The sequence below is a fragment of the Haemaphysalis longicornis genome, unplaced genomic scaffold, assembly GCF_048455015.1.
Source record: "Haemaphysalis longicornis isolate Haplotype H1 unplaced genomic scaffold, Haemaphysalis longicornis Haplotype H1 scaffold_11, whole genome shotgun sequence".
Lineage (NCBI taxonomy): Eukaryota > Metazoa > Arthropoda > Arachnida > Ixodida > Ixodidae > Haemaphysalis > Haemaphysalis longicornis.
Window position 1 is genome coordinate 1,412,924 of NW_027526214.1, and position 24,853 is coordinate 1,437,776.

The window sequence follows — 24,853 nt, forward strand, 5'->3', positions numbered from 1 at the left end:
GCAGGTTCCCCGCTGATAAAGCCAATTGTCCCCAAGCTGCAGTGTTAGAACAGGGCGATTAGTTTCCTGGCACATCAGCTGTCATCAGTGGCATTTTCAAGGCCTCCTTATAGTCTTTCTCTGTGTAACGCAGACCCGACATTGCTTCGGGGTGACGATGCCGCCACGGTCATACTGTTCGACTATAACGAGAGAAGGGAGGGCAGGTTCCCCGCTGATAAAGCCACTTGTCACCAAGGTGCAGTGTTAGAACAGGGCGATTAGTTTCCTGGCGCATCAGCTGTCATCAGTGGCAATTTCAAGGACTCTTTATAATATTTCTCTGTGTAACGCAGACAAGACATTGCTTCGGGGTGACGATGCCGCCACGGTCATACTGTTCGACTATAACGAGAGAAGGGAGGGCAGGTTCCCCGCTGATAAAGCCACTTGTCACCAAGCTGCAGTTTTAGAACAGGGCGATTAGTTTCCTGGCGCATTAGCTGTCCTCAGTGGCATTTTCAAGGCCTCCTTATAGTCTTTCTCTGTGTAAAGCAGACACGACATTGCTTCGGGGTAACGATGCCACCACGGTCATACTGTTCGAGTATAACGAGAGAAAGGAGGGCAGGTTCCCCGCTGAAAAGCCACTTGTCACCAAGCTGCAGTGTTAGAACAGGGCGATTAGTTTCCTGGCGCATCAGCTGTTATCAGTGGCATTTTCAAGGCCTCCTTATAGTCTTTCTCTGTGTAACGCAGACACGACATTGCTTCGGGGTGACGATGCCGCCACGGTCATACTGTTCGACTATAACGAGACAAGGGAGGGTAGGTTCCCCACTGATAAAGCCACTTGTCACCAAGTAGCAGTGTTACAACAGGGCGATTACTTTCCTGGTGCATCAGCTGTCCTCAGTGGCATTTTCAAGGCCTCCTTATAGTGTTTCTCTGTGTAACGCAGACACTATATTGCTTCGGGGTGACGATGCCGCCACGGTCATACTGTTCGACTATACAAGAGAAGGGAGGGCAGGTTCCCCGCAGATAAATCTACTTGTCACCCAGCAGCAGTGTTAGAACAGGGCGATTAGTTTCCTGGCGCATCAGCTGTTATCAGTGGCATTTTCAAGGCCTCCTTATAGTCTTTCTCTGTGTAACGCAGACGCGACATTGCTTCGGGGTGACGATGCCGCCACGGTCATACTGTTCGACTATAACGAGAGAAGGGAGGGCAGGTTCCCCGTTGATAAAGCCACTTGTCACCAAGCTGCAGTCTTAGAACAGGGCGATTAGTTTCCTGGCGCATCAGCTGTCATCAGTGGCATTTTCAAGGCCTCCTTATAGTCTTTCTCTGTGTAACGCAGACACGACATTGCTTCGGGGTGACGATGCCGCCACGGATATACTGTTCGATTATAACGAGAGAAGGGAGGGCAGGTTCCCCGCTGATAAAGCCACTTGTCCCCAAGCTGCAGTGTTAGAACAGGGCGATTAGTTTCCTGGCGCATCAGCTGTCATCAGTGGCATTTTCAAGGCCTCCTTATAGTCTTTCTCTGTGTAACGCAGACCCGACATTGCTTCGGGGTGACGATGCCGCCACGGTCATACTGTTCGACTATAACGAGAGAAGGGAGGGCAGGTTCCCCGCTGATAAAGCCACTTGTCACCAAGGTGCAGTGTTAGAACAGGGCGATTAGTTTCCTGGCGCATCAGCTGTCATCAGTGGCAATTTCAAGGACTCTTTATAATATTTCTCTGTGTAACGCAGACAAGACATTGCTTCGGGGTGACGATGCCGCCACGGTCATACTGTTCGACTATAACGAGAGAAGGGAGGGCAGGTTCCCCGCTGATAAAGCCACTTGTCGCCAAGCTGCAGTTTTAGAACAGGGCGATTAGTTTTCTGGCGCATTAGCTGTCCTCAGTGGCATTTTCAAGGCCTCCTTATAGTCTTTCTCTGTGTAACGCAGACACGACATTGCTTCGGGGTGACGATGCCGCCACGGTCATACTGTTCGACTATAACGAGAGAAGCGAGGGCAGGTTCCCCGCTGATAAAGCCACTTGTCACCCAGCAGCAGTGTTAGAACACGGCGATTAGTTTCCTGGCGCATCAGCTGTCATCAGTGGCATTTTCAAGGCGTCCTCATAGTGTTTCTCTGTGTAACGCAGAAACGACATTTCTTCGGGGTGACGATGCTACCACGGTTATACTGTTCGACTATAAGGAGAGAAGGCAGGGCAGGTTTCCCGCTGATAAAGACACTTGTCACCAAGCTGCAGTGTTAGAACAGGGCGATTAGTTTCCTGGCGCATCAGCTGTTTCAGCGGCATTTTCAAGGCCTCCTTAAAGTCTTTCTCGGTGTAACGCAGACACGACATTGCTTGGGGTGTCGATGCCGCCACGGTCATACTGTTCGACTAAAACGAGACAAGGGAGGGCAGGTTGCCCTGATAAAGCCACTTGTCACCAAGCTGCAGTGTTAGAACAGGCCGATTAGTATCCTGGCGCATCAGCTGTCATCAGTGGCATTTTCAAGGCCTCCTTATAGTCTTTCTCTGTGTAACGCAGACACGACATTGCTTCGGGGTGACGATGCCGCCACGGATATACTGTTCGATTATAACGAGAGAAGGGAGGGCAGGTTCCCCGCTGATAAAGCCAATTGTCCCCAAGCTGCAGTGTTAGAACAGGGCGATTAGTTTCCTGGCACATCAGCTGTCATCAGTGGCATTTTCAAGGCCTCCTTATAGTCTTTCTCTGTGTAACGCAGACCCGACATTGCTTCGGGGTGACGATGCCGCCACGGTCATACTGTTCGACTATAACGAGAGAAGGGAGGGCAGGTTCCCCGCTGATAAAGCCACTTGTCACCAAGGTGCAGTGTTAGAACAGGGCGATTAGTTTCCTGGCGCATCAGCTGTCATCAGTGGCAATTTCAAGGACTCTTTATAATATTTCTCTGTGTAACGCAGACAAGACATTGCTTCGGGGTGACGATGCCGCCACGGTCATACTGTTCGACTATAACGAGAGAAGGGAGGGCAGGTTCCCCGCTGATAAAGCCACTTGTCACCAAGCTGCAGTTTTAGAACAGGGCGATTAGTTTCCTGGCGCATTAGCTGTCCTCAGTGGCATTTTCAAGGCCTCCTTATAGTCTTTCTCTGTGTAAAGCAGACACGACATTGCTTCGGGGTAACGATGCCACCACGGTCATACTGTTCGAGTATAACGAGAGAAAGGAGGGCAGGTTCCCCGCTGAAAAGCCACTTGTCACCAAGCTGCAGTGTTAGAACAGGGCGATTAGTTTCCTGGCGCATCAGCTGTTATCAGTGGCATTTTCAAGGCCTCCTTATAGTCTTTCTCTGTGTAACGCAGACACGACATTGCTTCGGGGTGACGATGCCGCCACGGTCATACTGTTCGACTATAACGAGACAAGGGAGGGTAGGTTCCCCACTGATAAAGCCACTTGTCACCAAGTAGCAGTGTTACAACAGGGCGATTACTTTCCTGGTGCATCAGCTGTCCTCAGTGGCATTTTCAAGGCCTCCTTATAGTGTTTCTCTGTGTAACGCAGACACTACATTGCTTCGGGGTGACGATGCCGCCACGGTCATACTGTTCGACTATACAAGAGAAGGGAGGGCAGGTTCCCCGCTGATAAAGCCACTTGTCACCAAGCTGCAGTGTTAGAACAGGGCGATTAGTTTCCTGGCGCATCAGCTGTCATCAGTGGCAATTTCAAGGCCTCCTTATAATATTTCTGTGTAACGCAGACAAGACATTGCTTCGGGGTGACGATGCCGCCACGGATATACTGTTCGACTATAACGAGAGAAGGGAGGGCAGGTTCCCCGCTGATAAAGCCACTTGTCACCAAGCTGCAGTTTTAGAACAGGGCGATTAGTTTCCTGGCGCATTAGCTGTCCTCAGTGGCATTTTCAAGGCCTCCTTATAGTCTTTCTCTGTGTAACGCAGACACGACATTGCTTCGGGGTGACGATGCCGCCACGGTCATACTGTTCGACTATAACGAGAGAAGCGAGGGCAGGTTCCCCCCTGATAAAGCCACTTGTCACCCAGCAGCAGTGTTAGAACAGGGCGATTAGTTTCCTGGCGCATCAGCTGTCATCAGTGGCATTTTCAAGGCGTCCTCATAGTGTTTCTCTTTGTAACGCAGAAACGACATTTCTTCGGGGTGACGATGCTACCACGGTTATACTGTTCGACTATAAGGAGAGAAGGGAGGGCAGGTTTCCCGCTGATAAAGACACTTGTCACCAAGCTGCAGTGTTAGAACAGGGCGATTAGTTTCCTGGCGCATCAGCTGTTTCAGTGGCATTTTCAAGGCCTCCTTAAAGTCTTTCTCGGTGTAACGCAGACACGACATTGCTTGGGGTGTCGATGCCGCCACGGTCATACTGTTCGACTACAACGAGAGAAGGGAGGGCAGGTTGCCCTGATAAAGCCACTTGTCACCAAGCTGCAGTGTTAGAACAGGCCGATTAGTATCCTGGCGCATCAGCTGTCATCAGTGGCATTTTCAAGGCCTCCTTATAGTCTTTCTCTGTGTAACGCAGACACGACATTGCTTCGGGGTGACGATGCCGCCACGGATATACTGTTCGATTATAACGAGAGAAGGGAGGGCAGGTTCCCCGCTGATAAAGCCAATTGTCCCCAAGCTGCAGTGTTAGAACAGGGCGATTAGTTTCCTGGCGCATCAGCTGTCATCAGTGGCATTTTCAAGGCCTCCTTATAGTCTTTCTCTGTGTAACGCAGACCCGACATTGCTTCGGGGTGACGATGCCGCCACGGTCATACTGTTCGACTATAACGAGAGAAGGGAGGGCAGGTTCCCCGCTGATAAAGCCACTTGTCACCAAGGTGCAGTGTTAGAACAGGGCGATTAGTTTCCTGGCGCATCAGCTGTCATCAGTGGCAATTTCAAGGACTCTTTATAATTTTTCTCTGTGTAACGCAGACAAGACATTGCTTCGGGGTGACGATGCCGCCACGGTCATACTGTTCGACTATAACGAGAGAAGGGAGGGCAGGTTCCCCGCTGATAAAGCCACTTGTCACCAAGCTGCAGTTTTAGAACAGGGCGATTAGTTTCCTGGCGCATTAGCTGTCCTCAGTGGCATTTTCAAGGCCTCCTTATAGTCTTTCTCTGTGTAACGCAGACACGACATTGCTTCGGGGTGACGATGCCGCCACGGATATACTGTTCGATTATAACGAGAGAAGGGAGGGCAGGTTCCCCGCTGATAAAGCCACTTGTCCCCAAGCTGCAGTGTTAGAACAGGGCGATTAGTTTCCTGGCGCATCAGCTGTCATCAGTGGCATTTTCAAGGCCTCCTTATAGTCTTTCTCTGTGTAACGCAGACCCGACATTGCTTCGGGGTGACGATGCCGCCACGGTCATACTGTTCGACTATAACGAGAGAAGGGAGGGCAGGTTCCCCGCTGATAAAGCCACTTGTCACCAAGGTGCAGTGTTAGAACAGGGCGATTAGTTTCCTGGCGCATTAGCTGTCCTCAGTGGCATTTTCAAGGCCTCCTTATAGTCTTTCTCTGTGTAACGCAGACACGACATTGCTTCGGGGTGACGATGCCGCCACGGTCATACTGTTCGACTATAACGAGAGAAGCGAGGGCAGGTTCCCCGCTGATAAAGCCACTTGTCACCCAGCAGCAGTGTTAGAACACGGCGATTAGTTTCCTGGCGCATCAGCTGTCATCAGTGGCATTTTCAAGGCGTCCTCATAGTGTTTCTCTGTGTAACGCAGAAACGACATTTCTTCGGGGTGACGATGCTACCACGGTTATACTGTTCGACTATAAGGAGAGAAGGCAGGGCAGGTTTCCCGCTGATAAAGACACTTGTCACCAAGCTGCAGTGTTAGAACAGGGCGATTAGTTTCCTGGCGCATCAGCTGTTTCAGTGGCATTTTCAAGGCCTCCTTAAAGTCTTTCTCGGTGTAACGCAGACACGACATTGCTTGGGGTGTCGATGCCGCCACGGTCATACTGTTCGACTAAAACGAGACAAGGGAGGGCAGGTTGCCCTGATAAAGCCACTTGTCACCAAGCTGCAGTGTTAGAACAGGCCGATTAGTATCCTGGCGCATCAGCTGTCATCAGTGGCATTTTCAAGGCCTCCTTATAGTCTTTCTCTGTGTAACGCAGACATGACATTGCTTCGGGGTGACGATGCCGCCACGGATATACTGTTCGATTATAACGAGAGAAGGGAGGGCAGGTTCCCCGCTGATAAAGCCAATTGTCCCCAAGCTGCAGTGTTAGAACAGGGCGATTAGTTTCCTGGCACATCAGCTGTCATCAGTGGCATTTTCAAGGCCGCCTTATAGTCTTTCTCTGTGTAACGCAGACCCGACATTGCTTCGGGGTGACGATGCCGCCACGGTCATACTGTTCGACTATAACGAGAGAAGGGAGGGCAGGTTCCCCGCTGATAAAGCCACTTGTCACCAAGGTGCAGTGTTAGAACAGGGCGATTAGTTTCCTGGCGCATCAGCTGTCATCAGTGGCAATTTCAAGGACTCTTTATAATATTTCTCTGTGTAACGCAGACAAGACATTGCTTCGGGGTGACGATGCCGCCACGGTCATACTGTTCGACTATAACGAGAGAAGGGAGGGCAGGTTCCCCGCTGATAAAGCCACTTGTCACCAAGCTGCAGTTTTAGAACAGGGCGATTAGTTTCCTGGCGCATTAGCTGTCCTCAGTGGCATTTTCAAGGCCTCCTTATAGTCTTTCTCTGTGTAACGCAGACACGACATTGCTTCGGGGTGACGATGCCGCCACGGATATACTGTTCGATTATAACGAGAGAAGGGAGGGCAGGTTCCCCGCTGATAAAGCCACTTGTCCCCAAGCTGCAGTGTTAGAACAGGGCGATTAGTTTCCTGGCGCATCAGCTGTCATCAGTGGCATTTTCAAGGCCTCCTTATAGTCTTTCTCTGTGTAACGCAGACCCGACATTGCTTCGGGGTGACGATGCCGCCACGGTCATACTGTTCGACTATAACGAGAGAAGGGAGGGCAGGTTCCCCGCTGATAAAGCCACTTGTCACCAAGGTGCAGTGTTAGAACAGGGCGATTAGTTTCCTGGCGCATTAGCTGTCCTCAGTGGCATTTTCAAGGCCTCCTTATAGTCTTTCTCTGTGTAACGCAGACACGACATTGCTTCGGGGTGACGATGCCGCCACGGTCATACTGTTCGACTATAACGAGAGAAGCGAGGGCAGGTTCCCCGCTGATAAAGCCACTTGTCACCCAGCAGCAGTGTTAGAACACGGCGATTAGTTTCCTGGCGCATCAGCTGTCATCAGTGGCATTTTCAAGGCGTCCTCATAGTGTTTCTCTGTGTAACGCAGAAACGACATTTCTTCGGGGTGACGATGCTACCACGGTTATACTGTTCGACTATAAGGAGAGAAGGCAGGGCAGGTTTCCCGCTGATAAAGACACTTGTCACCAAGCTGCAGTGTTAGAACAGGGCGATTAGTTTCCTGGCGCATCAGCTGTTTCAGTGGCATTTTCAAGGCCTCCTTAAAGTCTTTCTCGGTGTAACGCAGACACGACATTGCTTGGGGTGTCGATGCCGCCACGGTCATACTGTTCGACTAAAACGAGACAAGGGAGGGCAGGTTGCCCTGATAAAGCCACTTGTCACCAAGCTGCAGTGTTAGAACAGGCCGATTAGTATCCTGGCGCATCAGCTGTCATCAGTGGCATTTTCAAGGCCTCCTTATAGTCTTTCTCTGTGTAACGCAGACATGACATTGCTTCGGGGTGACGATGCCGCCACGGATATACTGTTCGATTATAACGAGAGAAGGGAGGGCAGGTTCCCCGCTGATAAAGCCAATTGTCCCCAAGCTGCAGTGTTAGAACAGGGCGATTAGTTTCCTGGCACATCAGCTGTCATCAGTGGCATTTTCAAGGCCGCCTTATAGTCTTTCTCTGTGTAACGCAGACCCGACATTGCTTCGGGGTGACGATGCCGCCACGGTCATACTGTTCGACTATAACGAGAGAAGGGAGGGCAGGTTCCCCGCTGATAAAGCCACTTGTCACCAAGGTGCAGTGTTAGAACAGGGCGATTAGTTTCCTGGCGCATCAGCTGTCATCAGTGGCAATTTCAAGGACTCTTTATAATATTTCTCTGTGTAACGCAGACAAGACATTGCTTCGGGGTGACGATGCCGCCACGGTCATACTGTTCGACTATAACGAGAGAAGGGAGGGCAGGTTCCCCGCTGATAAAGCCACTTGTCACCAAGCTGCAGTTTTAGAACAGGGCGATTAGTTTCCTGGCGCATTAGCTGTCCTCAGTGGCATTTTCAAGGCCTCCTTATAGTCTTTCTCTGTGTAAAGCAGACACGACATTGCTTCGGGGTAACGATGCCACCACGGTCATACTGTTCGAGTATAACGAGAGAAAGGAGGGCAGGTTCCCCGCTGAAAAGCCACTTGTCACCAAGCTGCAGTGTTAGAACAGGGCGATTAGTTTCCTGGCGCATCAGCTGTTATCAGTGGCATTTTCAAGGCCTCCTTATAGTCTTTCTCTGTGTAACGCAGACACGACATTGCTTCGGGGTGACGATGCCGCCACGGTCATACTGTTCGACTATAACGAGACAAGGGAGGGTAGGTTCCCCACTGATAAAGCCACTTGTCACCAAGTAGCAGTGTTACAACAGGGCGATTACTTTCCTGGTGCATCAGCTGTCCTCAGTGGCATTTTCAAGGCCTCCTTATAGTGTTTCTCTGTGTAACGCAGACACTACATTGCTTCGGGGTGACGATGCCGCCACGGTCATACTGTTCGACTATACAAGAGAAGGGAGGGCAGGTTCCCCGCTGATAAAGCCACTTGTCACCAAGCTGCAGTGTTAGAACAGGGCGATTAGTTTCCTGGCGCATCAGCTGTCATCAGTGGCAATTTCAAGGCCTCCTTATAATATTTCTGTGTAACGCAGACAAGACATTGCTTCGGGGTGACGATGCGGCCACGGTCATACTGTTCGACTATAACGAGAGAAGGTAGGGCAGGTTCCCCACTGATAAAGCCACTTGTCACCAAGCTGCAGTTTTAGAACAGGGCGATTAGTATCCTGGCGCATCAGCTGTCATCAGTGGCATTTTCAAGGCCTCCTTATAGTCTTTCTCTGTGTAACGCAGACACGACATTGCTTCGGGGTGACGATGCCGCCACGGATATACTGTTCGATTATAACGAGAGAAGGGAGGGCAGGTTCCCCGCTGATAAAGCCAATTGTCCCCAAGCTGCAGTGTTAGAACAGGGCGATTAGTTTCCTGGCGCATCAGCTGTCATCAGTGGCATTTTCAAGGTCTCCTTATAGTCTTTCTCTGTGTAACGCAGACCCGACATTGCTTCGGGGTGACGATGCTGCCACGGTCATACTGTTCGACTATAACGAGAGAAGGGAGGGCAGGTTCCCCGCTGATAAAGCCACTTGTCACCAAGCTGCAGTGTTAAAACAGGGCGATTAGTTTTCTGGTGCATCAGCTGTCATCAGTGGCATTTTCAAGGCCTCCTTATAGTCTTTCTCTGTGTAAAGCAGACACGACATTGCTTCGGGGTGACGATGCCGCCACGGTCATACTGTTCGAGTATAACGAGAGAAAGGAGGGCAGGTTCCCCGCTGATAAAGCCACTTGTCACCAAGCTGCAGTGTTAGAACAGGGCGATTAGTTTCCTTGCGCATCAGCTGTTATCAGTGGCATTTTCAAGGCCTCCTTATAGTCTTTCTCTGTGTAATGCAGACACGACATTGCTTCGGGGTGACGATGCCGCCACGGTCATACTGTTCGACTATAACGAGAGAAGGGAAAGCAGGTTCCCCGTTGATAAAGCCACTTGTCACCAAGCTGCAGTGTTAGAACAGGGCGATTAGTTTCCTGGCGCATCAGCTGTCATCAGTGGCATTTTCAAGGCCTCCTTATAGTCTTTCTCTGTGTAACGCAGACACGACATTGCTTCGGGGTGACGATGCCGCCACGGTCATACTGTTCGACTATAACGAGAGAAGGGAGGGAAGGTTCCCCGCTGATAAAGCCACTTGTCACCAAGCTGCAGTGTTAGAACAGGGCGATTAGTTTCCTGGCGCATCAGCTGTCATCAGTGGCATTTTCAAGGCGTCCTCATAGTCTTTCTCTGTGTAACGCAGACACGACATTTCTTCGGGGTGATGATGCTACCACGGTTATACTGTTCGACTATAAGGAGAGAAGGGAGGGCAGGTTCCCCGCTGATAAAGACACTTGTCACCAAGCTGCAGTGTTAGAACAGGGCGATTTGTTTCCTGGCGCATCAGCTGTCTTCAGTGGCATTTTCAAGGCCTCCTTAAAGTCTTTCTCGGTGTAACGCAGACACGACATTGCTTGGGGTGTCGATGCCGCCATGGCCATACTGTTCGACTACAACGAGAGAAGGGAGGGCAGGTTGCCCTGATAAAGCCACTTGTCACCAAGCTGCAGTGTTAGAACAGGGCGATTAGTATCCTGGCGCATCAGCTGTCATCAGTGGCATTTTTAAGGCCTCCTTATAGCCTTTCTCTGTGTAACGCAGACACGACATTGCTTCGGGGTGACGATGCCGCCACGGATATACTGTTCGACTATAACGAGAGAAGGGAGGGCAGGTTCCCCGCTGATAAAGCCACTTGTCACCAAGCTGCAGTTTTAGAACAGGGCGATTAGTTTCCTGGCGCATTAGCTGTCCTCAGTGGCATTTTCAAGGCCTCCTTATAGTCTTTCTCTGTGTAACGCAGACACGACATTGCTTCGGGGTGACGATGCCGCCACGGTCATACTGTTCGACTATAACGAGAGAAGCGAGGGCAGGTTCCCCGCTGATAAAGCCACTTGTCACCCAGCAGCAGTGTTAGAACAGGGCGATTAGTTTCCTGGCGCATCAGCTGTCATCAGTGGCATTTTCAAGGCGTCCTCATAGTGTTTCTCTTTGTAATGGAGAAACGACATTTCTTCGGGGTGACGATGCTACCACGGTTATACTGTTCGACTATAAGGAGAGAAGGGAGGGCAGGTTTCCCGCTGATAAAGACACTTGTCACCAAGCTGCAGTGTTAGAACAGGGCGATTAGTTTCCTGGCGCATCAGCTGTTTCAGTGGCATTTTCAAGGCCTCCTTAAAGTCTTTCTCGGTGTAACGCAGACACGACATTGCTTGGGGTGTCGATGCCGCCACGGTCATACTGTTCGACTACAACGAGAGAAGGGAGGGCAGGTTGCCCTGATAAAGCCACTTGTCACCAAGCTGCAGTGTTAGAACAGGCCGATTAGTATCCTGGCGCATCAGCTGTCATCAGTGGCATTTTCAAGGCCTCCTTATAGTCTTTCTCTGTGTAACGCAGACACGACATTGCTTCGGGGTGACGATGCCGCCACGGATATACTGTTCGATTATAACGAGAGAAGGGAGGGCAGGTTCCCCGCTGATAAAGCCAATTGTCCCCAAGCTGCAGTGTTAGAACAGGGCGATTAGTTTCCTGGCGCATCAGCTGTCATCAGTGGCATTTTCAAGGCCTCCTTATAGTCTTTCTCTGTGTAACGCAGACCCGACATTGCTTCGGGGTGACGATGCCGCCACGGTCATACTGTTCGACTATAACGAGAGAAGGGAGGGCAGGTTCCCCGCTGATAAAGCCACTTGTCACCAAGGTGCAGTGTTAGAACAGGGCGATTAGTTTCCTGGCGCATCAGCTGTCATCAGTGGCAATTTCAAGGACTCTTTATAATTTTTCTCTGTGTAACGCAGACAAGACATTGCTTCGGGGTGACGATGCCGCCACGGTCATACTGTTCGACTATAACGAGAGAAGGGAGGGCAGGTTCCCCGCTGATAAAGCCACTTGTCACCAAGCTGCAGTTTTAGAACAGGGCGATTAGTTTCCTGGCGCATTAGCTGTCCTCAGTGGCATTTTCAAGGCCTCCTTATAGTCTTTCTCTGTGTAACGCAGACACGACATTGCTTCGGGGTGACGATGCCGCCACGGTCATACTGTTCGACTATAACGAGAGAAGCGAGGGCAGGTTCCCCGCTGATAAAGCCACTTGTCACCCAGCAGCAGTGTTAGAACAGGGCGATTAGTTTCCTGGTGCATCAGCTGTCATCAGTGGCTTTTTTAAGCCCTCCTTATAGTCTTTCTCTGTGTAAAGCAGACACGACATTGCTTCGGGGTAACGATGCCACCACGGTCATACTGTTCGAGTATAACGAGAGAAGGTAGGGCAGGTTCCCCACTGATAAAGCCACTTGTCACCAAGCTGCAGTTTTAGAACAGGGCGATTAGTATCCTGGCGCATCAGCTGTCATCAGTGGCATTTTCAAGGCCTCCTTATAGTCTTTCTCTGTGTAACGCAGACACGACATTGCTTCGGGGTGACGATGCCGCCACGGATATACTGTTCGATTATAACGAGAGAAGGGAGGGCAGGTTCCCCGCTGATAAAGCCAATTGTCCCCAAGCTGCAGTGTTAGAACAGGGCGATTAGTTTCCTGGCGCATCAGCTGTCATCAGTGGCATTTTCAAGGTCTCCTTATAGTCTTTCTCTGTGTAACGCAGACCCGACATTGCTTCGGGGTGACGATGCTGCCACGGTCATACTGTTCGACTATAACGAGAGAAGGGAGGGCAGGTTCCCCGCTGATAAAGCCACTTGTCACCAAGCTGCAGTGTTAAAACAGGGCGATTAGTTTTCTGGTGCATCAGCTGTCATCAGTGGCATTTTCAAGGCCTCCTTATAGTCTTTCTCTGTGTAAAGCAGACACGACATTGCTTCGGGGTGACGATGCCGCCACGGTCATACTGTTCGAGTATAACGAGAGAAAGGAGGGCAGGTTCCCCGCTGATAAAGCCACTTGTCACCAAGCTGCAGTGTTAGAACAGGGCGATTAGTTTCCTTGCGCATCAGCTGTTATCAGTGGCATTTTCAAGGCCTCCTTATAGTCTTTCTCTGTGTAATGCAGACACGACATTGCTTCGGGGTGACGATGCCGCCACGGTCATACTGTTCGACTATAACGAGAGAAGGGAAAGCAGGTTCCCCGTTGATAAAGCCACTTGTCACCAAGCTGCAGTGTTAGAACAGGGCGATTAGTTTCCTGGCGCATCAGCTGTCATCAGTGGCATTTTCAAGGCCTCCTTATAGTCTTTCTCTGTGTAACGCAGACACGACATTGCTTCGGGGTGACGATGCCGCCACGGTCATACTGTTCGACTATAACGAGAGAAGGGAGGGAAGGTTCCCCGCTGATAAAGCCACTTGTCACCAAGCTGCAGTGTTAGAACAGGGCGATTAGTTTCCTGGCGCATCAGCTGTCATCAGTGGCATTTTCAAGGCGTCCTCATAGTCTTTCTCTGTGTAACGCAGACACGACATTTCTTCGGGGTGATGATGCTACCACGGTTATACTGTTCGACTATAAGGAGAGAAGGGAGGGCAGGTTCCCCGCTGATAAAGACACTTGTCACCAAGCTGCAGTGTTAGAACAGGGCGATTTGTTTCCTGGCGCATCAGCTGTCTTCAGTGGCATTTTCAAGGCCTCCTTAAAGTCTTTCTCGGTGTAACGCAGACACGACATTGCTTGGGGTGTCGATGCCGCCATGGCCATACTGTTCGACTACAACGAGAGAAGGGAGGGCAGGTTGCCCTGATAAAGCCACTTGTCACCAAGCTGCAGTGTTAGAACAGGGCGATTAGTATCCTGGCGCATCAGCTGTCATCAGTGGCATTTTTAAGGCCTCCTTATAGCCTTTCTCTGTGTAACGCAGACACGACATTGCTTCGGGGTGACGATGCCGCCACGGATATACTGTTCGACTATAACGAGAGAAGGGAGGGCAGGTTCCCCGCTGATAAAGCCACTTGTCACCAAGCTGCAGTTTTAGAACAGGGCGATTAGTTTCCTGGCGCATTAGCTGTCCTCAGTGGCATTTTCAAGGCCTCCTTATAGTCTTTCTCTGTGTAACGCAGACACGACATTGCTTCGGGGTGACGATGCCGCCACGGTCATACTGTTCGACTATAACGAGAGAAGCGAGGGCAGGTTCCCCGCTGATAAAGCCACTTGTCACCCAGCAGCAGTGTTAGAACAGGGCGATTAGTTTCCTGGCGCATCAGCTGTCATCAGTGGCATTTTCAAGGCGTCCTCATAGTGTTTCTCTTTGTAATGGAGAAACGACATTTCTTCGGGGTGACGATGCTACCACGGTTATACTGTTCGACTATAAGGAGAGAAGGGAGGGCAGGTTTCCCGCTGATAAAGACACTTGTCACCAAGCTGCAGTGTTAGAACAGGGCGATTAGTTTCCTGGCGCATCAGCTGTTTCAGTGGCATTTTCAAGGCCTCCTTAAAGTCTTTCTCGGTGTAACGCAGACACGACATTGCTTGGGGTGTCGATGCCGCCACGGTCATACTGTTCGACTACAACGAGAGAAGGGAGGGCAGGTTGCCCTGAAAAAGCCACTTGTCACCAAGCTGCAGTGTTAGAACAGGCCGATTAGTATCCTGGCGCATCAGCTGTCATCAGTGGCATTTTCAAGGCCTCCTTATAGTCTTTCTCTGTGTAACGCAGACACGACATTGCTTCGGGGTGACGATGCCGCCACGGATATACTGTTCGATTATAACGAGAGAAGGGAGGGCAGGTTCCCCGCTGATAAAGCCAATTGTCCCCAAGCTGCAGTGTTAGAACAGGGCGATTAGTTTCCTGGCGCATCAGCTGTCATCAGTGGCATTTTCAAGGCCTCCTTATAGTCTTTCTCTGTGTAACGCAGACCCGACATTGCTTCGGGGTGACGATGCCGCCACGGTCATACTGTTCGACTATAACGAGAGAAGGGAGGGCAGGTTCCCCGCTGATAAAGCCACTTGTCACCAAGGTGCAGTGTTAGAACAGGGCGATTAGTTTCCTGGCGCATCAGCTGTCATCAGTGGCAATTTCAAGGACTCTTTATAATTTTTCTCTGTGTAACGCAGACAAGACATTGCTTCGGGGTGACGATGCCGCCACGGTCATACTGTTCGACTATAACGAGAGAAGGGAGGGCAGGTTCCCCGCTGATAAAGCCACTTGTCACCAAGCTGCAGTTTTAGAACAGGGCGATTAGTTTCCTGGCGCATTAGCTGTCCTCAGTGGCATTTTCAAGGCCTCCTTATAGTCTTTCTCTGTGTAACGCAGACACGACATTGCTTCGGGGTGACGATGCCGCCACGGTCATACTGTTCGACTATAACGAGAGAAGCGAGGGCAGGTTCCCCGCTGATAAAGCCACTTGTCACCCAGCAGCAGTGTTAGAACAGGGCGATTAGTTTCCTGGTGCATCAGCTGTCATCAGTGGCTTTTTTAAGCCCTCCTTATAGTCTTTCTCTGTGTAAAGCAGACACGACATTGCTTCGGGGTAACGATGCCACCACGGTCATACTGTTCGAGTATAACGAGAGAAAGGAGGGCAGGTTCCCCGCTGATAAAGCCACTTGTCACCAAGCTGCAGTGTTAGAACAGGGCGATTAGTTTCCTGGCGCATCAGCTGTTATCAGTGGCATTTTCAAGGCCTCCTTATAGTCTTTCTCTGTGTAACGCAGACACGACATTGCTTCGGGGTGACGATGCCGCCACGGTCATACTGTTCGACTATAACGAGACAAGGGAGGGTAGGTTCCCCGCTGATAAAGCCACTTGTCACCAAGTAGCAGTGTTACAACAGGGCGATTACTTTCCTGGCGCATCAGCTGTCCTCAGTGGCATTTTCAAGGCCTCCTTATAGTGTTTCTCTGTGTAACGCAGACACTACATTGCTTCGGGGTGACGATGCCGCCACGGTCATACTGTTCGACTATACAAGAGAAGGGAGGGCAGGTTCCCCGCTGATAAAGCCACTTGTCACCAAGCTGCAGTGTTAGAACAGGGCGATTAGTTTCCTGGCGCATCAGCTGTCATCAGTGGCAATTTCAAGGCCTCCTTATAATATTTCTCTGTGTAACGCAGACAAGACATTGCTTCGGGTTGACGATGCGGCCACGGTCATACTGTTCGACTATAAGGAGAGAAGGGAGGGCAGGTTCCCCGCTGATAAAGACACTTGTCACCAAGCTGCAGTGTTAGAACAGGGCGATTTGTTTCCTGGCGCATCAGCTGTCTTCAGTGGCATTTTCAAGGCCTCCTTAAAGTCTTTCTCGGTGTAACGCAGACACGACATTGCTTGGGGTGTCGATGCCGCCATGGCCATACTGTTCGACTGCAACGAGAGAAGGGAGGGCAGGTTGCCCTGATAAAGCCACTTGTCACCAAGCTGCAGTGTTAGAACAGGGCGATTAGTATCCTGGCGCATCAGCTGTCATCAGTGGCATTTTTAAGGCCTCCTTATAGCCTTTCTCTGTGTAACGCAGACACGACATTGCTTCGGGGTGACGATGCCGCCACGGATATACTGTTCGATTATAACGAGAGAAGGAAGGGCAGGTTCCCCGCTGATAAAGCCAAGTGTCCCCAAGCTGCAGTGTTAGAACAGGGCGATTAGTATCCTGGCGCATCAGCTGTCATCAGTGGCATTTTCAAGGCCTCCTTATAGCCTTTCTCTGTGTAACGCAGACACGACATTGCTTCGGGATGACGATGCCGCCACGGATATACTGTTCGATTATAACGAGAGAAGGAAGGGCAGGTTCCCCGCTGATAAAGCCAATTGTCCCCAAGCTGCAGTGTTAGAACAGGGCGATTAGTTTCCTGGCGCATCAGCTGTCATCAGTGGCATTTTCAAGGCCTCCTTATAGTCTTTCTCTGTGTAACACAGAACCGACATTGCTTCGTGGTGACGATGCCGCCACGGTCATACTGTTCGACTATAACGAGAGAAGGGAGGGCAGGTTCCCCGCTGATAAAGCCACTTGTCACAAAGCTGCAGTGTTAAAACAGGGCGATTAGTTTTCTGGTGCATCAGCTGTCATCAGTGGCATTTTCAAGGCCTTCTTAGAGTCTTTCTCTGTGTAACGCAGACACGACATTGCTTCGGGGTGACGATGCCGCCACGGATATACTGTTCGATTATAACGAGAGAAGGGAGGGCAGGTTCCCCGCTGATAAAGCCAATTGTCACCAAGCTGCAGTGTTAAAACAGGGCGATTAGTTTTCTGGTGCATCAGCGGTCTTCACTGGCATTTTCAAGGCCTCCTTATAGTCTTTCTCTGTGTAACGCAGACACGACATTGCTTCGGGGTGACGATGCTGCCACGGTCATACTGTTCGATTATAACGAGAGAAGGGAGGGCAGGTTCCCCGCTGATAAAGCCAATTGTCCCCAAGCTGCAGTGTTAGAACAGGGCGATTAGTTTCCGGGCGTATCAGCTGTCATCAGTGGCATTTTCAAGGCCTCCTTATAACATTTCTCTGTGTAACGCAGACAAGACATTGCTTCGGGGTGACGATGCCGCCACGGTCATACTGTTCGACTATAACGAGAGAAGGGAGGGCAGGTTCCCCGCTGATAAAGCCACTTGTCACCAAGCTGCAGTTTTAGAACAGGGCGATTAGTTTCCTGGCGCATCAGCTGTCATCAGTGGCATTTTCAAGGCCTCCTTATAGTCTTTCTCTGTGTAACGCAGACAAGACATTGCTTCGGGGTGACGATGCCACCACGGTCATACTGTTCGACTATAACGAGACAAGGGAGGGTAGGCTCCCCGCTGATAAAGCCACTTGTCACCAAGCTGCAGTTTTAGAACAGGGCGATTAGTTTCCTGGCGCATCAGCTGTCATCCGTGGCATTTTCAAGGCCTCCTTCTAGTCTTTTTCTCTGTAACGCAGACACTATATTGCTTCGGGGTGACGATGCCGCCACGGTCATACTGTTCGACTATACAAGAGAAGGGAGGGCAGGTTCCCCGCAGATAAATCTACTTGTCACCCAGCAGCAGTGTTAGAACAGGGCGATTAGTTTCCTGGCGCATCAGCTGTTATCAGTGGCATTTTCAAGGCCTCCTTATAGTCTTTCTCTGTGTAACGCAGACGCGACATTGCTTCGGGGTGACGATGCCGCCACGGTCATACTGTTCGACTATAACGAGAGAAGGGAGGGCAGGTTCCCCGCTGATAAAGCCACTTGTCACCAAGCTGCAGTTTTAGAACAGGGCGATTAGTTTCCTGGCGCATCAGCTGTCATCAGTGGCATTTTCAAGGCCTCCTTATAGTCTTTCTCTGTGTAACGCAGACAAGACATTGCTTCGGGGTGACGATGCCACCACGGTCATACTGTTCGACTATAACGAGACAAGGGAGGGTAGGCTCCCCGCTGATAAAGCCACTTGTCACCAAGCTGCAGTTTTAGAACAGGGCGATTAGTTTCCTGGCGCATCAGCTGTCATCCGTGGCATTTTCAAGGCCTCCTTCTAGTCTTTTTCTCTGTAACGCAGACACTATATTGCTTCAGGGTGACGATGCCGCCACGGTCATACTGTTCGACTATACAAGAGAAGGGAGGGCAGGTTCCCCGCAGATAAATATACTTGTCACCCAGCAGCAGTGTTAGAACAGGGCGATTAGTTTCCTGGCGCATCAGCTGTTATCAGTGGCATTTTCAAGGCCTCCTTATAGTCTTTCTCTGTGTAACGCAGACGCGACATTGCTTCGGGGTGACGATGCCGCCACGGTCATACTGTTCGACTATAACGAGAGAAGGGAGGGCAGGTTCCCCGCTGATAAAGCCACTTGTCACCAAGCTGCAGTTTTAGAACAGGGCGATTAGTTTCCTGGCGCATTAGCTGTCCTCAGTGGCATTTTCAAGGCCTCCTTATAGTCTTTCTCTGTGTAACGCAGACGCGACATTGCTTCGGGGTGACGATGCCGCCACGGTCATACTGTTCGACTATAACGAGAGAAGGGAGGGCAGGTTCCCCGTTGATAAAGCCACTTGTCACCAAGCTGCAGTCTTAGAACAGGGCGATTAGTTTCCTGGCGCATCAGCTGTCATCAGTGGCATTTTCAAGGCCTCCTTATAGTCTTTCTCTGTGTAACGCAGACACGACATTGCTTCGGGGTGACGATGCCGCCACGGATATACTGTTCGATTATAACGAGAGAAGGGAGGGCAGGTTCCCCGCTGATAAAGCCACTTGTCCCCAAGCTGCAGTGTTAGAACAGGGCGATTAGTTTCCTGGCGCATCAGCTGTCATCAGTGGCATTTTCAAGGCCTCCTTATAGTCTTTCTCTGTGTAACGCAGACCCGACATTGCTTCGGGGTGACGATGCCGCCACGGTCATACTGTTCGACTATAACGAGAGAAGGGAGGGCAGGTTCCCCGCTGATAAAGCCACTTGTCACCAAGGTGCAGTGTTAGAACAGGGCGATTAGTTTCCTGGCGCATCAGCTGTCATCAGTGGCAATTTCAAGGACTCTTTATAATATTTCTCTGTGTAACGCAGACAAGACATTGCTTCGGGGTGACGATGCCGCCACGGTCATACTGTTCGACTATAACGAGAGAAGGGAGGGCAGGTTCCCCGCTGATAAAGCCACTTGTCACCAAGCTGCAGTTTTAGAACAGGGCGATTAGTTTTCTGGCGCATTAGCTGTCCTCAGTGGCATTTTCAAGGCCTCCTTATAGTCTTTCTCTGTGTAACGCAGACACGACATTGCTTCGGGGTGACGATGCCGCCACGGTCATACTGTTCGACTATAACGAGAGAAGCGAGGGCAGGTTCCCCGCTGATAAAGCCACTTGTCACCCAGCAGCAGTGTTAGAACACGGCGATTAGTTTCCTGGCGCATCAGCTGTCATCAGTGGCATTTTCAAGGCGTCCTCATAGTGTTTCTCTGTGTAACGCAGAAACGACATTTCTTCGGGGTGACGATGCTACCACGGTTATACTGTTCGACTATAAGGAGAGAAGGCAGGGCAGGTTTCCCGCTGATAAAGACACTTGTCACCAAGCTGCAGTGTTAGAACAGGGCGATTAGTTTCCTGGCGCATCAGCTGTTTCAGTGGCATTTTCAAGGCCTCCTTAAAGTCTTTCTCGGTGTAACGCAGACACGACATTGCTTGGGGTGTCGATGCCGCCACGGTCATACTGTTCGACTAAAACGAGACAAGGGAGGGCAGGTTGCCCTGATAAAGCCACTTGTCACCAAGCTGCAGTGTTAGAACAGGCCGATTAGTATCCTGGCGCATCAGCTGTCATCAGTGGCATTTTCAAGGCCTCCTTATAGTCTTTCTCTGTGTAACGCAGACACGACATTGCTTCGGGGTGACGATGCCGCCACGGATATACTGTTCGATTATAACGAGAGAAGGGAGGGCAGGTTCCCCGCTGATAAAGCCAATTGTCCCCAAGCTGCAGTGTTAGAACAGGGCGATTAGTTTCCTGGCACATCAGCTGTCATCAGTGGCATTTTCAAGGCCTCCTTATAGTCTTTCTCTGTGTAACGCAGACCCGACATTGCTTCGGGGTGACGATGCCGCCACGGTCATACTGTTCGACTATAACGAGAGAAGGGAGGGCAGGTTCCCCGCTGATAAAGCCACTTGTCACCAAGGTGCAGTGTTAGAACAGGGCGATTAGTTTCCTGGCGCATCAGCTGTCATCAGTGGCAATTTCAAGGACTCTTTATAATATTTCTCTGTGTAACGCAGACAAGACATTGCTTCGGGGTGACGATGCCGCCACGGTCATACTGTTCGACTATAACGAGAGAAGGGAGGGCAGGTTCCCCGCTGATAAAGCCACTTGTCACCAAGCTGCAGTTTTAGAACAGGGCGATTAGTTTCCTGGCGCATTAGCTGTCCTCAGTGGCATTTTCAAGGCCTCCTTATAGTCTTTCTCTGTGTAAAGCAGACACGACATTGCTTCGGGGTAACGATGCCACCACGGTCATACTGTTCGAGTATAACGAGAGAAAGGAGGGCAGGTTCCCCGCTGAAAAGCCACTTGTCACCAAGCTGCAGTGTTAGAACAGGGCGATTAGTTTCCTGGCGCATCAGCTGTTATCAGTGGCATTTTCAAGGCCTCCTTATAGTCTTTCTCTGTGTAACGCAGACACGACATTGCTTCGGGGTGACGATGCCGCCACGGTCATACTGTTCGACTATAACGAGACAAGGGAGGGTAGGTTCCCCACTGATAAAGCCACTTGTCACCAAGTAGCAGTGTTACAACAGGGCGATTACTTTCCTGGTGCATCAGCTGTCCTCAGTGGCATTTTCAAGGCCTCCTTATAGTGTTTCTCTGTGTAACGCAGACACTATATTGCTTCGGGGTGACGATGCCGCCACGGTCATACTGTTCGACTATACAAGAGAAGGGAGGGCAGGTTCCCCGCAGATAAATCTACTTGTCACCCAGCAGCAGTGTTAGAACAGGGCGATTAGTTTCCTGGCGCATCAGCTGTTATCAGTGGCATTTTCAAGGCCTCCTTATAGTCTTTCTCTGTGTAACGCAGACGCGACATTGCTTCGGGGTGACGATGCCGCCACGGTCATACTGTTCGACTATAACGAGAGAAGGGAGGGCAGGTTCCCCGTTGATAAAGCCACTTGTCACCAAGCTGCAGTCTTAGAACAGGGCGATTAGTTTCCTGGCGCATCAGCTGTCATCAGTGGCATTTTCAAGGCCTCCTTATAGTCTTTCTCTGTGTAACGCAGACACGACATTGCTTCGGGGTGACGATGCCGCCACGGATATACTGTTCGATTATAACGAGAGAAGGGAGGGCAGGTTCCCCGCTGATAAAGCCACTTGTCCCCAAGCTGCAGTGTTAGAACAGGGCGATTAGTTTCCTGGCGCATCAGCTGTCATCAGTGGCATTTTCAAGGCCTCCTTATAGTCTTTCTCTGTGTAACGCAGACCCGACATTGCTTCGGGGTGACGATGCCGCCACGGTCATACTGTTCGACTATAACGAGAGAAGGGAGGGCAGGTTCCCCGCTGATAAAGCCACTTGTCACCAAGGTGCAGTGTTAGAACAGGGCGATTAGTTTCCTGGCGCATCAGCTGTCATCAGTGGCAATTTCAAGGACTCTTTATAATATTTCTCTGTGTAACGCAGACAAGACATTGCTTCGGGGTGACGATGCCGCCACGGTCATACTGTTCGACTATAACGAGAGAAGGGAGGGCAGGTTCCCCGCTGATAAAGCCACTTGTCACCAAGCTGCAGTTTTAGAACAGGGCGATTAGTTTTCTGGCGCATTAGCTGTCCTCAGTGGCATTTTCAAGGCCTCCTTATAGTCTTTCTCTGTGTAACGCAGACACGACATTGCTTCGGGGTGACGATGCCGCCACGGTCATACTGTTCGACTATAACGAGAGAAGCGAGGGCAGGTTCCCCGCTGATAAAGCCACTTGTCACCCAGCAGCAGTGTTAGAACACGGCGATTAGTTTCCTGGCGCATCAGCTGTCATCAGTGGCATTTTCAAGGCGTCCTCATAGTGTTTCTCTGTGTAACGCAGAAACGACATTTCTTCGGGGTGACGATGCTACCACGGTTATACTGTTCGACTATAAGGAGAGAAGGCAGGGCAGGTTTCCCGCTGATAAAGACACTTGTCACCAAGCTGCAGTGTTAGAACAGGGCGATTAGTTTCCTGGCGCATCAGCTGTTTCAGTGGCATTTTCAAGGCCTCCTTAAAGTCTTTCTCCGTGTAACGCAGACACGACATTGCTTGGGGTGTCGATGCCGCCACGGTCATACTGTTCGACTAAAACGAGACAAGGGAGGGCAGGTTGCCCTGATAAAGCCACTTGTCACCAAGCTGCAGTGTTAGAACAGGCCGATTAGTATTCTGGCGCATCAGCTGTCATCAGTGGCATTTTCAAGGCCTCCTTATAGTCTTTCTCTGTGTAACGCAGACACGACATTGCTTCGGGGTGACGATGCCGCCACGGATATACTGTTCGATTATAACGAGAGAAGGGAGGGCAGGTTCCCCGCTGATAAAGCCAATTGTCCCCAAGCTGCAGTGTTAGAACAGGGCGATTAGTTTCCTGGCACATCAGCTGTCATCAGTGGCATTTTCAAGGCCTCCTTATAGTCTTTCTCTGTGTAACGCAGACCCGACATTGCTTCGGGGTGACGATGCCGCCACGGTCATACTGTTCGACTATAACGAGAGAAGGGAGGGCAGGTTCCCCGCTGATAAAGCCACTTGTCACCAAGGTGCAGTGTTAGAACAGGGCGATTAGTTTCCTGGCGCATCAGCTGTCATCAGTGGCAATTTCAAGGACTCTTTATAATATTTCTCTGTGTAACGCAGACAAGACATTGCTTCGGGGTGACGATGCCGCCACGGTCATACTGTTCGACTATAACGAGAGAAGGGAGGGCAGGTTCCCCGCTGATAAAGCCACTTGTCACCAAGCTGCAGTTTTAGAACAGGGCGATTAGTTTCCTGGCGCATTAGCTGTCCTCAGTGGCATTTTCAAGGCCTCCTTATAGTCTTTCTCTGTGTAAAGCAGACACGACATTGCTTCGGGGTAACGATGCCACCACGGTCATACTGTTCGAGTATAACGAGAGAAAGGAGGGCAGGTTCCCCGCTGAAAAGCCACTTGTCACCAAGCTGCAGTGTTAGAACAGGGCGATTAGTTTCCTGGCGCATCAGCTGTTATCAGTGGCATTTTCAAGGCCTCCTTATAGTCTTTCTCTGTGTAACGCAGACACGACAATGCTTCGGGGTGACGATGCCGCCACGGTCATACTGTTCGACTATAACGAGACAAGGGAGGGTAGGTTCCCCACTGATAAAGCCACTTGTCACCAAGTAGCAGTGTTACAACAGGGCGATTACTTTCCTGGTGCATCAGCTGTCCTCAGTGGCATTTTCAAGGCCTCCTTATAGTGTTTCTCTGTGTAACGCAGACACTACATTGCTTCGGGGTGACGATGCCGCCACGGTCATACTGTTCGACTATACAAGAGAAGGGAGGGCAGGTTCCCCGCTGATAAAGCCACTTGTCACCAAGCTGCAGTGTTAGAACAGGGCGATTAGTTTCCTGGCGCATCAGCTGTCATCAGTGGCAATTTCAAGGCCTCCTTATAATATTTCTGTGTAACGCAGACAAGACATTGCTTCGGGGTGACGATGCGGCCACGGTCATACTGTTCGACTATAACGAGAGAAGGTAGGGCAGGTTCCCCACTGATAAAGCCACTTGTCACCAAGCTGCAGTTTTAGAACAGGGCGATTAGTATCCTGGCGCATCAGCTGTCATCAGTGGCATTTTCAAGGCCTCCTTATAGTCTTTCTCTGTGTAACGCAGACACGACATTGCTTCGGGGTGACGATGCCGCCACGGATATACTGTTCGATTATAACGAGAGAAGGGAGGGCAGGTTCCCCGCTGATAAAGCCAATTGTCCCCAAGCTGCAGTGTTAGAACAGGGCGATTAGTTTCCTGGCGCATCAGCTGTCATCAGTGGCATTTTCAAGGTCTCCTTATAGTCTTTCTCTGTGTAACGCAGACCCGACATTGCTTCGGGGTGACGATGCTGCCACGGTCATACTGTTCGACTATAACGAGAGAAGGGAGGGCAGGTTCCCCGCTGATAAAGCCACTTGTCACCAAGCTGCAGTGTTAAAACAGGGCGATTAGTTTTCTGGTGCATCAGCTGTCATCAGTGGCATTTTCAAGGCCTCCTTATAGTCTTTCTCTGTGTAAAGCAGACACGACATTGCTTCGGGGTGACGATGCCGCCACGGTCATACTGTTCGAGTATAACGAGAGAAAGGAGGGCAGGTTCCCCGCTGATAAAGCCACTTGTCACCAAGCTGCAGTGTTAGAACAGGGCGATTAGTTTCC